This window comes from Ambystoma mexicanum, chromosome 14 (genome assembly GCF_040938575.1).
Source record: "Ambystoma mexicanum isolate Mex_15411 chromosome 14, UKY_AmexF1_1, whole genome shotgun sequence".
NCBI classification, from domain to species: domain Eukaryota; kingdom Metazoa; phylum Chordata; class Amphibia; order Caudata; family Ambystomatidae; genus Ambystoma; species Ambystoma mexicanum.
Genome location: NC_090940.1, coordinates 539,321,392 through 539,340,241, shown reverse-complemented (window position 1 = coordinate 539,340,241; position 18,850 = coordinate 539,321,392). Strand labels below are relative to the sequence as shown.

The following is an 18,850-nucleotide window of genomic DNA, read 5'->3' as shown; positions in this document are numbered from 1 at the left end:
ATGATTGATACTGGTGCTAAGTACACGCTGTTGCCATGACACTTATGGAATAAAGAAAAACATGAATATCTGCACAAGACCGATCTCAATCCCAGAGCTTATGGTGGAGTGAAAATTGACACCATAGGTTGGTATTGGGTGAAATTGAAGTGTAAAGATAGAAGAGCCAAGGGTAAGGTTTACATTACCAATGTGGGCAGGACACCATTCCTGAGTTGAACCCATCAGAGTAAATTGCAGGTCAAGTTAGACTCTACCATTGAGGGCTCCGTGTTTGCAGTTAGTAATGATGAGAGCAAACTGAGTAATGGCCTTCTTATGAATAAAATGACCAACATGGAGATCATGCAAGCCGTCTTTCGCGAAGGTGTGGGATGTCTTCAAGGCTATGTGCATGAAATACAGTTGAAACCAAACCATAATCCAGTAGCCCAGAAATTGAGGAACGTTCCTTTATCCATGCGAGATGAGGTCAGAAAGGAGATGAGAAGGATGGAAGAACTGGGCATTATTGAAAGCATGCTAGTGAATGGGTCTCGCCACTTGTAGTCATAAGAAAGAAATCTGGTAAACTCAGAATTTGTGTTGATATGCGTGAATTGAATAAGTGTGTTGTTCCAGATCGACCCCCCTTTCCCAACATACAAGAAATAATCTCCACTATTGGACCTTCAAAGTTCTTCTCCACTTTGGATTTGACTTCTGCATATCACCAGATTAAATTGAATAAACGTTCTAGGAATCTTATTGCATTCATTACACCGGATGGGCTTTACCAATTCAAGAGGATGCCATTTGGGTTGGTGTCGGCAGCTTCCGTGTTCCAGAAGGTGATGCACAACTTGTTCAATGGTGTAGCTAGTGTGATTTGCTTCCAAGATGACATTTTGGTTCATGCAGACAATCAAGATTTGCATGATGAGGGGCTGCGGTATGTATGTGAGAAGTTATACAGAGCAGGAATTACTTTAAGTAAGGATAAATGTAAAATCAACTGTTCTGAAATAGAGTATTTGGGGCACAAGATCTCTGCCGAAGGAATTTCTCCCAGGCCACAATTAGTTGATACGATCAATAAGATGCCAACACCGCGCAACAAGGATGAAGTTTGTACATTTATTGGAATGGTAGAGTATTACTCCAAGTTTGTTAACGATTTTGCAATTCACACAGTTCCTCTACGGGAATTACTCAAAAGTAAGGGTTTTGAGTGGAACAATGATTGTGAAGAGGAGTTCATTTCATTACAATTTCTATATGCTCACCTCCTGCTCTGAAGAACTTCTGCACTGGCAAGAAAGTAATCATAACGACTGATGCTAGTAATGTTGTCTTAGGAGTTGTCACCCAAGAGGATAAAGGGTGTGAAGTTTTAATTGCATTTGCTTCAAGGTTACTGAAAGGGGCTGAGTTGTCATATGCTGCAATTGAAAAAGTGGCCTTGGCGATAAAATGGGCAGCTGAAAAATTCAGGAGTTTTATATGGGGTAATGAAGTTGAATTTCGTACAGACCACAAACCATTGACTCATGTATTTATGTCAAAAGGTCTTGACAAAGTTTCCAATAGAATCAGGAGATGGGTGATGCTCCTACAGGAATTCAATTACACAGTAATATATGTGCCTGGTTCTAAGAATGTCACGGCTGACTGTTTGTCTCGCCTAACAAACATTTCAGAAATTGGAGATGGGGAAGATGACATGGAAGTCGTTTAGAGCATCGAGGCGGCATCTATTTCAAAGACTGAATGGGACAATGCTGAACGAGAAGATGAGAATCTCAAATGTTTGAAATAATTACTAAATCGTCAGTCTTTGGAGCAAGTCGAATTTTGAAGATGCAAATCTGATGGCATTCTGGTCTATCGCAGATGAGTTGCATGTACATGACAAATTCATTATGAGAGGAGATAAGATAATTCCTCCTTCAAGTCTACGCCAGAGGGTAATTAAACTCGGACATGAAGGCCATCAGGTTATTATAAAGACCAAACAAAGGATAAGGAATGACTTCTGGTGCCTGGGATTTGATTTACAGATAGAATGCTACATCAGGGACTGTATCCTTTGCTGTAATAGTGATAAAAACGGTGTGGGTGTGAAACAACCCATGGTGATGACTGAGATTCCTAGCAAAGTATGGAAGGATGTGGGCATGGATATCCTTGGTCCAGTGAGTAGTAATGGTGTGCAGAAATACTGTTTAGTGATTATTGTTCTCCTCACTAGGTGGGTAGAAGTGTTGATTGCATCTAGTATTACCGGGAAAACTGTGAATTATTTTTTTATCTGCTATCTGTGAGAGGGAAGGATACCCAGGGAGCATTCTCTCTGATAATGGTACACAATTTAAATCCAAGGAGGTGGCAGATTTCTGTAATAAATATTCTATTGAGCATAAAACAAGTTCTATTTACCATCCCCAGACCAATGGGATGGTTGAATGTTTCAATAAGATATTGAAGGAGACAATTAGAATGGCTTGGTCCAATGGTATGAACTGGGAGGAAGTGGTCAGGGAAAGAGTGACCGCTCATCGCTTTACACCACATTCCAGCACAGGTCTTTCACCTTTTGAACTCAGTAGAGGAAGGAAGGCCAATACCAAATTGGCTCCTGTGTGGCTAGACAACAAAGGCAATGGGGTGGAGAAGGATTTTGGTACAGTATGCGATAAGATTAGAGGAGTCCAAAGGAAGAAAAAAACTGTCTTCGATAATAAAGGACGCAATGACAGGTACGATATGGGTTCTGTTGTGGGGAAGCTGGTTAGGATTCGACTCCCTCCCGCACTTATAGTGGGCCCATGTAAGTGGTCTAGGCCAGTCAGAGTCATAGTCATTTCGACATGCTGTCAGGATGGAAGGGTCTGGAATGTTGAGAGGATTTGGGTATGTGAGGACCGAAAACCTGACAAGAATGATAGTGAGAATGTCAGTATGGGCATGAGAGAAGGAGATCGGGGTGTGGGTGACAAGGTTGTTGTAAAAAAGGAGAGCACCTTGGTTTGAGACTAAACCAAAAGACGTCTCTATCACAATCTATGCACATGAAACAATCGGACTTTCACAGGATTCATGAAACCGAGAGTGCTCTCCTGGACTCACTAACCCAGATGTTGGGCACCTTGGAGAATAGTAAGAGAGGGCTGCTGAGTTTATTGGATTTATTGGCAGTCTTTGATTTATTGGACCACAAACGCCTGCTACATACCTTGGCCGATACTGGCACCTGTTCAATGAATGCTGTTGAATGGATAGAATCATTTCTTAGTAACAGAAGATCCAGGATTTGCTGGGGGTACGCCTCTCCTGAATCTTTTGATACACTATGGTGTACCACAAGGCCCTTGCCTATCTCCAGTGCTATTCAATGTGTATAAAAACCCATATACGTCCAAATGAAACAGATGGGCCTGCAGTTCACAAATTATGCGGACGATGTCCAGCTGATGATGGAAATTAGTGTAAACTACTCAGGACTTAGAAAAACTAAACAGTGTGTATATACAGTAGTGTCAAAAATTGGATGACCGAAAATTGGTTATGCCTAAATAACTCAAAAACTGAGTTTATGATCTATGGATCCAGTCAGGCAAGGTCAAGAATATATGGGGTTTGAAGTGGAAGGCTGTCATATCCCAGTATCAGCAAAAGTCAAGACCTTAGGGGGTCTACATGGAAGTCTTCCTTGGTGCTGAGGCCCATGTAAACGCTCTGGTGAAAAACTCTCCATCACTAAAAGTTCTGCAACAGATAAGTCATCTGGTTACTCAGAAAAACTGCAAAACTCTATTTGTGCGATTATCATGCCAAGACTGGACTACTGTAACTCCCTGCTTGCTGGAGCCAGTAAGGATTGTGTAAACAAAAATTGCTAAAAATCGAAAAGAATGCGGTCAGGATTGTAGGCAATATACTCGTGAAGGAGCATATAACCATGACCCGAAGAGAGCTTCATTGGTTACCAGTGGCTGCGAGGATTTGCTTTAAGGTTCTTACCTTGGTCCATGAATTTGTTTTCGGGGAAGCTCCCAGCTATCTAAAAGAAAATATGGCTAAGTACAAGCCAAAACGATCTCTGCGACCTAGGACTGCCCGGATCTACGTCCTATTACCACGGCTGCATTTCCCGCGACTGAAATGTTTGCATGGGAAATGCTGGAACACAAAATGTTTGTACATTTCCCATGCGAACATGCAGGGGTTTGCCCTGCAACCCCCACTCACTACACTGTGCAGTATAGTGAGTGGAATGTTGCATGGGACACCCCGTAGCCCCTGTTTTTTTTATGTTCTTTTGGGAGAGCTCGGGGTGTCCCCGGCAGCCCCCTGCCACCTAAAAAAAAAAAAAAAAAAAATACATAAAAAAAATAAGTCATACCCCATCTCACCAAAACACCTAAACACATACCACGAAACGTTCAAACTTTTGGTAGTTAGAGCTTTTCATAGTGTGCGTTTTAGGTCTTTTGGCGGGGTTGGTAATTTTATACAGACATTTCGTCCTGTTCCGTACTGCCCAGTGGCTTATAATCCCTCGGGTTAAAAGAACGAGAGGGTGAAAGATCTTTGCCAGTGCTGGCTGCCCAAGTCTGGAAGGATCTACTCTAGGACCTGCGCCTAGAACAAATACATCTGACTTTCAGGAGACATTTAAAAACTCATCTATTGGTGGCGGCTAAACAGGTGTTGAGGGTCTGGAAGACACGGAAGAAGCCGATGGTGGAGGAATGGATTTTAGATGTTAGAGTTTTATCCAGATTCAACAAAACAGGGACACCCTTTATGAAGATATGTGGGGAAACTTTAGTGACCTTTATGGATGATGCTAGATTGGGTTCAAGAATGGAGTTCTTTGGTCTTTTTTCGAGAAACGTTAATATATGTGGAGGGGGTTTGTGTTGTCTTTGTGGTTGTCTTTGTGTGATCTTATTTGTCGTCGTTTGTTCGGTACATCTGGCTTTGTTTGGGATCGTCTTAAGTTCATATGGTGGAATACTGAGATATGGTTGGAATTTTGTGCTACTTTGTTTTCCACTGTTATGTATTTGTAATTCAATGACCTAGGATGTTCATTCTGTTATTTATTGTACCTTGTTGAAAATGAGAAATAAAGAGTTAAAAAAAAAACTCATCTATTCAAATAAAGCTAGTCGAGAAGTTGTTCTCTTTGTTGTATCCCATCTAACTGATCTATCTGTGTGTTCATGTAGTGGCTTGATGCCTACGGGCTTTGACGCTATACAAATGGATAAATAAATCGGCCCCTTTTACGCCCTAAAAATAGGCAAAGACTCCCAAAAAATAAATATAGTGAATACAAATACTCCCAACAAAAAATTGAAAACGGACTATAGAATCCTGAGCCTGTGCTTTACCCCAGAGCTCCATGAATTTGCATGGAGTAGTAGTACACATAGAGCCAGATGAAGAAACAGTGTGATTATTACTGCGTCATCTAAAAAGATAAAAATGTATCTGTCAACATGGATGATTAGCTAGGTGCAAAGAAATATTACAAAAACATTTATTTTTTCCTGTTAAAAACATTTTAACTCACTTATAAAATACTGCCATTTGAAATGGTCCTTACTTTTTTACTCCCTAAAAAATCATTTTACACTCAAAATTAAAAGAAATTGCGAGTAAAAAACTCAATTCCAAATCATCTCTGAAGCACTCGGTCGCGGACAAGAAAGGTCACCTGGACAGCAGAAGGGGATACAAAGTAAAAACTAGAAAAACTGAAAAGGGAGTATTTGCATGTGACTGGAGAAAAAGGTCATTGTAAAGGGACAGATGGGAGTTTAACGTTAAATTTTTAATATCACGTGCCTGCTATTTCAGCTGTAGTTTCAACCTAATGAACTGTTGCATTTTCCCTTAATGTTTGCGAGTTTTGTTCCACACCAGAAACTTGGATTTGTAGAGTGAATTTCTGACTGCTAGCAGGGGCGCCAGGCCAATTGACCGAACCCACGCAGGCGTTTATATTGCATTCTTCCTTGCCCAAAATGACGTGTATTGGTCCTTTGCAGCCGTGGGTGCCGCGTGCAGGTTTTGGAAATGTTAGTTCGAGGTGCTGATGAAATATTTACAGTCGGAGGCAGACTTGGCTGCCGGGGCCGAGTATTGATTACTCCTGGCGTAACTCGGCCTGCAGCGCGCGCCATGAGCAGGCCAGAGCCGAGGAAGGGCCCCGGCATACTATGGTCAGCAGGGAGTGCATGTGCCATTGCTTCTGCTTTTGCCACTTCGACTGCGTCGTCCTCTGCAGAATGTCCTGTAGGTGATGGTGCATGGGGGGGGGGGGGGGGGGGGGGGGGATTTCTTTTCTGTTTGACTTTTTGCTTATGTCGGAGTTGCTTTATCTCGGAGACAATATTGGTGGCGCCTAAACACGTTGCCAGGTGACACTGAGCCTTAGCTTTCAAGCGTAGGAATGGTTATCACTGTCGAGTGCGTATGCATGTTACTCCTGTTTGGCATGATGGTGTTATATTGATATATAAAAATGCGAATTTAATTTGCTATATGTGCAATATGTGAGGACATCAGTTAACATTGTATGGAGCTTACCTGTCTCATCAAAGTGTCTCCTTTTAGTTGGTTAAGTATAGATCTTTCTGTAAATGCAAAAAAAATATGTTTAAGGGAAAGACGTATGAAATTAGGAAGAATATATACATATATATATATATATTTATATATATATATATATATGTGTGAAGAGGGTTTTGTAATTTTGTCGGTTAAAGGGACATGCATATCTCCACCAGAGTGTATCGGCCATTTTTGCAGGGCCTTTGCAATAACGGTACACGGGCAATTAGTGCGAGGGCAGACATTGCATAAGTGCAAACACCATGCCTAGTTCTAGCACCTCACAGCACTGCTAGGACCAGGACAAACTTTACCCTTGTGCATACATGCATTTAAAGAACGTGTTTTTTGCTTTTGGGCAGTTTTAGCCCTCAGGCTATTAGCATTTGTACTGGTGCAAAGTTTCTGCAGTAGCACCCCATATGTTTTGGTAAAACTGTGCATGCGTCTGCGATACACCTTGGTGAGATAGCTCAGCGGGAGAATGCCTTTCCTCTATGTAACCTGACGGTCACTTACTCGATGCCCAGCGGGCCCACTCAGCTTCACATTCCTCTGCAGCTGTAACGTGAGTGCATCTGAGTTCCACAGCTCTCAAAGGAGGGTCATGTTTTCAGAGGCGGGACCCCATTCGTGTCAAGGGAGATTTCGCTTATTTCCATTACTTCTGTGCTGGTGGTCCCCTTCAAGTCTATTGGGGACATTTGACTTGTTCAGAAAGGGAACATCATTTCAGACAGGGGGCCACTAAATAATGGGGAGTTTACATATTGTGGAGTTTGGTAGTAACGCTGCTTCTTGAGTGTCTTGGAACAATTATTTTTTTGAAAAGTGGTGTAACATGTAATCAATTCATTTTTGGCGACATAAAATGTCATCCGGTTTTTGGGAGGGAAAGTCGTGTAAAATGTAATCATTAATTGTCTGAAATGAACCCATTGAATGCTCAGCTTGGATACTTAACAGCACATTGCTAATCACTAGTACTTTTAAAAAACCTTTCCCCTACACTGAACTGCAATGTTTTAAAAAGGTTACCATCAACACACTTTTAACACGGAAAACCATTTTTCATTAGGGTATATTTTATTTTGAGTTCAAAGGTAATGGGTACACGCGCATAAGGTCAGTCATTGATGAAACCGTATTCAGCAGTATGTTCGCTTCTGAAAGCCAGAGGCAAAACAGCCCCACTGGAGGGAGAGAGTGTGTTGTTCCCACGTGCTTGTGACGATAGTGTAGAGCCGTATTGTGTTTCAAGGACAGGTGGCAGCTTGCCCACCCACCCCCACTGCATTGCATTACAGTGTAATTACAAAGTTCCCCCTTTCATTCACCTTCTATTGAGCTGAAGAGATGAAAGCATTGCCTGCTCGTGTACATTTTCTCTTTCAATCTTCTGTGCTGGGAGAGGGCTGCCTTGTACACCTCGCTACTCGGCTGTTGCTGGCACAATGGCCCCTGTTTTGAATTGGATTTATTCAATTGGTGGTTTCCATATATTAGCCATGTGCGGAAGAGCACATATTAATGTTGATGTTAATGGGTCTTGTATGTAATGCGCGCTGTCGCCATTTGCGTGGTCTCTTGGCGCTCTGGCAGATCTGCAATGGGAGGGGGTTGTTGGTTTGTTAGTGGCGTTTAGAGGGAGAGAGCTGATGTGCTGTTGGCAGATTCAGTTTGTAGAAACCGGTCACTGAGCGTTGGTGCGTTTTTGGTCAGTAGCTGTGATGTGCTATTGAGGTCTTGTGTATAATTTGGTTTCATGTTAGGTGTTGTGAAGTGTGTGTGGTTTGTGGTGCGGTAGAGGTATGTTTGAGTTTAGTTGAGAGTTTGAGGGTCAGTATGCTGAGTGGTGAGTTATTAGAATGGGTAATTGGTAGCAATACATTTCTTACCCCCAGCAATTCACCCATAAATGTTCTCAACATTCCATCTAAGTGTGGTACATTTCCTTCCCCCAAAAATAACTAATCCCCGCACTATCGTGAGTGGGAGTTTACATTCTATTAAAGACAAGGAAGCGAGTATTGTGCAAAACAATCTTCACTACTGACACATAGCAGCAAAGAAACTTATAAAACCAATACATTTTTTGCAAAACAGAAAACATGCAATATATCATAGGAACATACAGGGCAGAAGCCAAGTCAAAGATGGGGCTCAGAACTAGCCCATGTAACGAATCAGGAAGGACCCACCCCCATAAAAGCCCCTTCCTCTAAACACAACTCCTCTTCTGAAGCTGCAGTCTGACTCCCTAACAAGCTAAACAGTAAAGGCCAACATTCCAAATGAAGAACAGCTCAGCCATCTTCTTGAGGCATGACATCCAGAGATCCTTCACCAGTCCATCGCCTTCAAACTCCTCAACCCGAAGCTGTAAATGAGAAATAAATTAGCAGTGGGTGGGTGGGCTAATACTCGCCTCCTTGTCTTTAATAGAATCTAAACCCCAACTCACGATAGTGCGGGGGATTAGTTATTCTATAGCATGACAAGGAGGCTTCATATTATGCAAGTTCAAAAACCTTGCATCACATTAAATGCCACATGATCAATACACTTATGAAAGAATGTTTTAAAAGTAGACTCCCTGGACCCGTCAGCTGCTTTTAAAATCTGCTCCAGACCTCCCCCAAGGAAGGCTGCTTTTGAGGCCATAGCTCCCCTTACAGAGTGAGCCCCAAATTAAGAGATGTCAATCCCTGCTTCTTCACCCACCTAACCCATCTAACCAAAGTAGCTGAGGACACTGGATTATAGGGTTTCCGCTAGTAACTAAGCAGCTGAGAGGTACCTGGGGGACAGAGCCCTCCGTCTTTAGCTCAAAACACTTCAAACCCCTCCCCCTTAACAAAAATCTCCTCACCAATAACTATAAGAAACAAATCATTCAGGCTAAAAAAGAGTCCTTCAATGACAGAATCAAAAAAGCCAACTCTAACATGAGGGAAATCTTCACCATCCTTGGAGAATTAGAATCACCCATCACACCTATAGAGTCCTGCACCAAAGATAAAATGTGGTGCACCAAAATACAAAACACATTATGCAATAAAATCACTTTGCTACAAGACAAAATCTCTGCCAAAAAATCTGCACTCCATAACATCGCATTCTCTACCCAAGAAGCCATCCTGCAGGAACTCTCCGCCAACCAAACTAAACCTCACAACCAATTCAATTTCAGAGACATCTCCATTGCAGAAGCAAAAAAACATCATTGCATCCCTTAAACCTTCTCACTGTCTTGGTGACACCTGCCCAGCACCTATTATCAAAGAAGCGGCTCAGGAACCAGCCCCTTTCTTCACCTCCTTTATCAACTCATCCTTCAAATCCTGCTCTGTGCCTACTAACCTCCAAAGATGCCTGGATACTACCCCTCCTAAAAAAACCTAACCTAGACCCTAACACCCCAACTAATTACAGACTAATAAAGACAGTACTGTTCCTTCTTAAACTCCTAGATAAAGCTGCCTATCTACAGATCCAATCCTACCTAAAGATTAATAATCTACTAGGCACCAGACAATCTGGTTTCAGACTGAGACATGGAACTGAGACATCCCTCCTTGATCTCACCTCCACCACAAGAAGCGTCATGTCGCTTAGCAACGTGACAGGGATTTAAATCTCTTATTCCCGCCGGCAGGCGGAATCCGGCCCGCATCCTGCAAGGCCCGCACTGATAAGGCCCTGTTGTGCCCCTGTTATGTGCTTGAATGCGCACAGCTCCCTCTTCAATGAGTTCATAAGGTACGACCCCTGAACCTACCTCGACTCTTGTATTGCTTCCTGTAGCCGTTTTTCGGATGTACCACTGCACGCATGATTGAGAATTGTCTAGCTACCTCAGCCCACTGCCCCCTACCAAGCTAACACCTCCTACTTGTTAGCTGTACAAACTAAGGCGCAGATACAGACTTGGACTTCTTCCCGCCCCTCCCTTGTGCGGGCGCCCAATGCCCATATTGCAAGCAAAGCCCTTAGACTACAAGGCAAACCCGTGGACTGGTCAGCCTGCTCCTGTCCGACTCTAGCCCTCCAGCGAAACCGATTCTACTTGCCTGTGCAACTAGATACTCGCTTTCTTAACCTGATACTGGCCTATATGTGCAATTTTTGTATGCCTCCTTATGTGAATTACCTTACCTGCCCATGTAACTCTGACACTTGTCTACATGTGCAATTGATTCTAGATCTAGTCTGATACTAGCCATATGCGCAATTGATTCTAGCCTGATTCTAGCCCACATGTGCAATTGATTCTAGCCTACATGTGCAATTGATTATAGCCTGATACTAGCCTACATGTGCAATTCATTCTAGCCTACATGTGCAATTGATTCTAGCCTGACACTCGCCCTTATGTGCAACTGATCTAGTCTGATAGTCTAGATACAACGGTGCAGCTCACTGAATATGTTTGACAACCAGAGGACCCAACCCACTGTACCTATACTTAGCTTCCTAGCCATTATGGCTCTGGCCACCCCCCTAACATGCCCTCCTCAGGACAGTAATACGAGACTTAGATCTAGACTGCCCTGACTCTATGAAACTAAAAATACTAACACAAAAACCGAACATTGATGTCCAATCCTAATAACCGGAACCCTACACATGCAGTTGCCAAAAATTCTGCGAGCTCCAATAAATTAGCAACTAAACCTCCAACCAACGCCACAATTAAGGGCTCGTTGACTCTATCTGGATCACTCATCAACGCCAGATCCCTTGTGGCCCATGCTACTGAAATTGCTGACACCCTACACAATGAGAATCTAGACCTACTAGCCTTAACTGAAACCTGGCTCCATGAGGCAGCAGGACCAGCCCTTATGGTAGTGATACCTGATAGCTATCAGATCCTCCGAGTAGACGGGCCTAACTCTAGAGCTGGTGGCCTAGCCATTAGCTCTAAAACTAACCATCCCATTGGACTTGCCACCTCACCTCCATGTCCGTCATGTGAGGTGCTCATGGCTAAACTTCCTCTATCTAACAACCGCACATTCACTATCTACCTGGTATACAGACCACCTGGTCCACTCGGAACCTTTGAGGAGGACCTAACTAACCTCATAGCCAACAATACCAAAGACCACTCACAAACCCTGCTGCTGGGGGACTTTAACCTTGGCTTCAACGAAGTCTGCAACAAACATGCCCAATCTATAGCCGCGCTTCTCAAAGACCATGGACTCTTATAAAAAGTCCCCTCCCCCACCCATATCAAAGGTAGGACCCTCGATTGGATGGCCAATTTGAGCTGTAACATTAATATTACAGATAATGCACCACAATCATGGACTGACCATCACTTTATTACTTTCTCAGCCACGCTTGACCTCCTTAGTCCCAAAACTATTGACATGGCACCTCCACTCCCCACCAGAAGTAAAAAGGATATTACAGCAGAAAAACTACTCCCTCACCTCCTTCCATCTCTTAACAACGCTAACAATAATGCTGACCCTAAATCATTGGTTGAGATTTTTAATAATACCATGACCAAGGCCTTGGACATTACTGCCCCGCTTAAAATGTGCAAAGCTAGACAGAAACCTCACCTCAATGCGTGGTTCACACCTCAACTTAAAGAACTAAGATTACAGAAAAGAAAGCTACAATCTATCTGGCGCCACTCCCCGACCACCGGCAAGAAGGCTAAATTAACAGAACTCTCCAAACATTACAAAAAAGAAATAATCAATACTAAAAAGAATATATTCAATGAGAGAATTGCAAAGGCCACTTTTCACTATCCTTCGTGAAATGAAATCCCCAACTCCGTTGGCAGACACTCTCCCAAAGGACAAGTCATGGTGCACAGCAATTCAAAATGCCCTCTCGAATAAAATTACATTGCTCCATCAGAAAATAGCGATTAAAAAGGCCTTGCTGCCTCCCCCAGAGCAACAACTTTCCCCTCACACAGGGAACAATATGACATTACCATTTACATTTAAAGGAATCTCCATCCCTGACGCAGAGAAAATCATACTCTCTCTAAAACCAGCAAATTGCAAGGGTGACAGCTGCCCTGCTCAAATTATAAAGGACGCTGCTAGAGCCCCGTTTATCTCCAAGCTCATTAACGCATCTTTTAAAACAAATACAGTGCCCAATAACCTCCAAGAATCTTGGGTCCTCCCCCTGCTCAAAAAACAAACGCTAGACCCTACCATCCCCACCAACTATAGACCTATTAACACTGTCCCCTTTCTACTCAGAATTATTGACAGAGTAGCCTAGATTCAAATTCAGGAATACCTAGAAGCTAATCATCTACTAGGATCACGACAGTCTGGCTTCCGCCCACTTCACGGAACGGAAACTGCCCTGCTAGACCTTAAGACCCAAATTGACGAGCTGAAGGACAATGGACAAACAGCCATGCTACTTCTCCTGGACCTTTCTGCAGCTTTTGACCTAGTGGATCATGCAGTCTTATGCAACCACCTTAGGTCGGCGGCTCACTTTTCAGGGGAAGCCATAGCCTGGGTCCAATCCTTCCTGGCCAACAGGACAATGCAAGTCTTTTCCCCATCAGCGGCGGCTGACCCAATTCAAATATCATGTTGAGTACCCCAAGGATCCTGTGTCTCACCCACTATGTACAACATTTTTACTAAGCCTCTGTTTGATAAATTGGGCAGACTGGGTATCACCTACACAAATTATGCAGACGATACCCAGATCCTCATCCCCCTTTCGGGCAACTTTTTAGAGGACACAGCCTTAGTAAACAGGGTATACCTCCTCATTCAGGCATGCATGGCATCCCATGGCCTCTGCCTGAACGACGATAAAACTGAGATACTAATCCTAGGCTCTGAAACCAATATTAAAAAACTCAGCCCTAGCTATACCGCCTTTAATATCCACAACAATCTCATTAAGGTGATGCCTGTGGTCAAGATATTAGGCTTCTATCTTGACGCTACCCTCTCTCTCAAGAAACAAGTTAACTCACTTGCATCTTCAACAGCCTACACTTGCAAGCTCATCCGAGCATGTAGCCCGTTCCTCTCTACTTTGAGCTGTATCACCTTGGCCAACGCCCTCGTAATGTCTAGATTAGACTATTGTAATGCCCTGTACTCAGGTGCCAACAAATATGTCACTGATAAAATTCATAAAATGCAAAATAATGCCCTAAGAGCAGCTCCGAATCTCCCGATCAAAGAACACATCTCCAACGCTAGAAGAGAGGTTCATTGGTTAAAAATATCTGACAGGATCCTCTTGAAAACAGTCTGTTACCTCCAAATGCCTGAACAACTTAGCACCACCCTACCTTGCCGAAAGTATAAACAGAAGATCTACTACCCGTCCAATGAGAGCAGCCAATGCCCACACCCTAGAGATGCCTAGATTTGAACGAGTCACAGCTGGTGGATCTAGCTTCCCAGGTATAGCAGCACAAACTTGGAATGCACTCCCGCCTGACCTCAGAAAGGAACAACCGTATCCCAAATTCAGACTTGATGTACTTAAATGGCTACAAACTAATGACTGATAGCTTGCCCTATCTGTACCCTGCACTACCACTGTTTTCGACTCTTACCATGTCCTATTGCCAGTATCTTATCATATTTATATACAAAACTGTAATGTACCATTCCACTGTAACCGGACCGGCAGTAACTCTCTATCTGTATGTATATGCATTGACTGTACACATTCTGTAAACAAAGCTTAATTTATCTTATCCTTCTGCGCCCAGCTACCCAAGGGTTTGGTGCGCAATACTAAATAAACAAACAGAAACCAATTAGACGAGCATAAAGACAAAGGAGACACTTCTATTCTCCTACTCCTAGATCTATCAGCTGCATTCGACCTGGTAGATCAAAAAGTATTGTGTAACCACCTTAAGTCGGCTGCCAACTTCTCCACCACGGCCACGGCGTGGATAAACTCTTTCCTTGACAACATAACTATATTAGTCTTTTCACCAACCTCAGCCGCTGTCCCAGTCCCCATCACCTATGGGGTCCTCCAGGGATCCTGCGTATCCCCCACTTTGTATAATATTTTTACAAAGCCCCTCTTCAATATCTTGGATAAACTGGGTCTCATATACCAACTATGCTGACGACACACACATCCTCATTCCAATCCAAGGAGATTACGACAAAGACACCACCCACATAAACAAAATCTACCAAATTATTCAAATTCAGATGGCCACACATGGATTATGTCTTAATGACGATAAAACCGAGCTTCTAATTGTTGGATCCACCAGCAAATTAAACAAACTTTCCCATCTATACAAATTCTTTGCTATCGATGGTATCAAAATGAATGTAGCCAAGGAAGTTAAAACGCTAGGATTCTACTTAGACTCAACGCTCAACCTTAACAAACAGGTAAATGCCACAGCCTCAGCAACTAGCTACACTTGCAAGCTTATTCATGCATGCAAGTCATTCCTATCCATGGAAAGCTGCATCACCATCGCACAAGTCCTTATCCTATCTAAATTAGACTACTGTAACACACTCTATCTAGGCACCAGCAAACACAACACCCATAAACTCCAAACCCTGCAAAACAACGCACTCAGAACAGTATTAGGCATTCCCAAAGGCCAACATATCTCCGACCACCGAAGAGCTGTTAACTGGCTGTCCATCAATGACTGTATCAAATTCAAAACCCTGAACATTACACATAACTGTCTTAATAACAATGCACCCGCTTAGCTCACTGAGAAATTTACTAGGTACACCTCTGAACGCATCATCGGGAAGGCCCAATCCAACAGCATCAGAATCCAAACTTCAAACTGAAAAGAACAGGAGGCTCAAGTTTTCCAGTATTGGCTGCTAATCTATGGAACTCCATTCCGGACCCACTTAGAGCCATCCCCTCCTTTCACCAGTTCAAAACTAATGTTAAACTTTGGCTACAAACCAACGATTGCTGACTCCTCTCCTATGATCGACCTATCTCCTAGACACCTCTCCTCCTTCTTTTTTTTTACTCTCTATTAAAGGTATATATGTATTAATATCCTGTATGCAACTTGTAAGATATGTCTGCAACTGTACATAAGAAAGATAATACAACTGTAACATAAGTAATATAAGGCTTGAAATGTAAGATATTCATGCAACACTAACTTGCATCTGTAACATAAGAAATGTAAGATATCTGTGTAAATGTAACCTAAGATGATCACAAGCGCTCGGTGCGCTCTATAAATAAATAAACAATACAATACTTAATTTAACATTCTCAGGAAATGCTGGATAAGAAACAGAAGACAGCATGCATTTAGTTCTTTTGGACACAAAGAAAGTCACCCCCTGAGGAGAGAGAATCTTGTTGACTACGTCAAGAGCCCTGATGTCAGACAACTCTATTTTTTTTTGTTTTTATTTTTTGTTTTTTTTAATTTCTTTTTTTTAATGGAAACAAGACAAAGAAGCATGGCTAGCTTTGAAAAAAAGTTGTTGTAGAGAGAATTCCTGATTATGAGGCCAAGTGAAGAACAAATTAAGAACTTTATTAACATCCCAAAGAACTGAGTACCTGGCTTTAGGAGGAACCTTGACCCTGATAGACTTAAGGGCTTTCCTCACAAGGAAATGCCTGCCAACCAGTTCCCCTTTAACCAAAACATGGCCGGCCGAGATTGCCGACCTGAACCCATTAATTGTCCTATAAGCCTTGCCCTCCTTGAACAGTTCAACCAAGAAATTTACTATGTCTACTGGAGGGGCAGAAATGGGATTGAGGTGCCTAGCCACACACAAACCCACCCAGCGACTCCATGCTGAGGAATATCCCGCCTTGGTGGAGGACGCCCAGGAATCCTTGCTGACATTAAGAGTTCTGCGAAAGGCCTCTGAAGCACCAGGAAGAGCTGAAATCTTCAAGGCCATAAGGGAGAAATGCCCCTGAAGGAACAGGTCGTGAGGGAGTCCTGCCGGATCCGTGAGGAGCCGAGGGTGGAGAGGGAGAAGATGAGGGACATCTACTGCTAACTCCAGGAGAGCAGGAAACCACACCTGAGAGGGCCAAAACAGGGTCCTATTACCAGAGTAGCAAACTGCCTGCATGTCTGCACCAGTGTTCTGGCTATCATGGTGAATGGAGGAAAGGCATAGGACAGAGGACCTGTCCAATCCTGGAGAAACGCATCGGTCGCAAGAGCTCGGGGGTCCGACCTCCAACTGTAAAACTGAGGAACCTGACAGTTGAGAAAGAGGCGAAAAGGTCTACCTGAATGGGACCCCAAAGAGACTGAATCAAGGCAAAGGCCACCTTGTTCAGCATCCAATCGCTCCTGTCCTGAAGGTAACAGGAATTCCAGTCTGCCACCACATTACTGGCTCCCGGTAGATACTCCGCCTGCAAAAGAATGTTCCTGTGTCAGGCAATAATGTCAAACAAAACTCCCTTGCTATGTCCGCTAGGGCCATCGAGTGGGTCCCCCCCAGGTGGTTGATATATCGAACCGCTGAAACACTGTCCATTCGAAGGAGGACACAGCAGTTCCCCTGGTCTTTGAGAAGGCTCTTGAAGGTGAAGGAACCCGCTAGCAACTCCAGACAATTTATATGAAGTAATCTCTCTTGATCGGACCATTTCCCTCCAGTGGTAGTCTGACCTACCCTGGGCCCCTAACCGGCTATGCTGGCATCGGACTCTAGAACCACATCTGGAGATGGCCCAAAAATCGCCTTGCCATTCCAGGCGTCCATATGCTTGAGCCACCATAGAAGCTCCAACCTGAGTCGGGAGACTACACCACCATCTGAGAATGACAAACCTTTGCGCAGATGCCTCCCCTCGAGGCGCCGAAGCGCCCTGTAGTGCAGCGGCACCGGAAAGATAGCCTGAATGGAGGCAGACAACATCCCCACAACCCTCGCTAACTGACGGAGAGACACTATCCCTTTCCTTACAATAAAGAACCTTTCTTTCCGAATTCTTGAAAGTCTACTGTCTGGAAGAAGGAGGATGCACTGCCATCAATCTATACTGAAGCCCAGAAACTGGATGCATTGAGTAGGATGGAAAATGTAATTCTTGGCATTGATTACAAAGCCTAGGTCTTGTAGTAGGGAAATCGTCACATCCAAGTGACCCTGCAGAACCTGGAGATCCTGTGCCAGAAGAAGCATATTGTCTAGGTAAATGATAATCCGGACCCCTTCCGATCTGAGAAATGCCATCACTGGCTTCATTAGCTTGTTGAAACACCACAGGGCTGATAACAGACCGAACAGGAGAGAGGCAAACTGCCAAAGGTGACCCCCCGCCTCCCAAGAGAACTGGAGAAACTCCTGATGCGGGGGGAAGACTGGAACCACCAGGTGCGCGTCCTTGAGGTCCAGCTTGACCATCCAATCCCTCAGGAGGAGGGTGTCCCTGAGAAGGTGAATGCCCTCCATTTTGAAATGCTGGTAAACTATAAACTAGTTGAGGGCTCTGAAATTTATCACAGGACGAAATCCTTTTCCGGGCTTTGGAAGTAGAAATATCCTGCTGAGGAACTGGGAGGCCATGAAAGTGGCTGGAACCACCGCACCCTTGAAAATGAGATCTCCAATCTCAGCGTCGAACCAGCTTCTGATTCTCTTGATCGAACACAAGAGGAGGAGGCGGAGAGAGCTGACAGGGAGAGGAGTAGAAGTCTATCTGAAATCCATGAACTGTCTGTAACACCCATGGATCCGAGGTGAGCTCCTTCCACCGATGAAGAAACCTTGCTAACCTGCCCCCCAAACCTCTGTGGGAAGAACCATTTACGAGACGTGACAATACCTGGAGCGGTTCTTGCTCTATTTGCACCTCTGCCATTGAAACCTCTCCACTGCAATCCTCTCTGGGGGTAGAAGGACGTCTGGGAACCTCGAGCAGAGGAAGAGTTATGAGCTCCCCAGGAGGCGGACTGCTGTGGGCGGGCAGAGCCCCTGAAAGAGGAGCAGTCAGAAGAGCGGGCTCTTCCTCGTCCGGCCTTGTCAAAAACTCTAGGTGCAAACACCTTCCGGATGTTTGCCTGGGCTTTGTCCAGGGCAGTAAAGGTATTGACATATGCGAGAGGTCCTTAATAAATTTGTCGCCAAACAGGTTCCTCTGGGCTTTGGGGCCAGCCTCACCCTTAGCCATATTCTGCAGTTTAGGGTCTATGCGCCTAAGGAGAGCTTTGCACCTCTCTAGATATGCTGGTATTGGCATTGCCGAGCAGGCAAACGGAATGCTGCACCCACCC

General features: G+C 44.0%; 1 protein-coding gene across 22 annotated transcripts in view; it reads left to right on the top strand.

Moving 5' to 3' along the window:
- Nucleotides 1–18,850, top strand: part of EVL (Enah/Vasp-like) — a 965,108-nt gene that overhangs the window by 559,271 nt on the left and 386,987 nt on the right. The window lies entirely within an intron of this gene.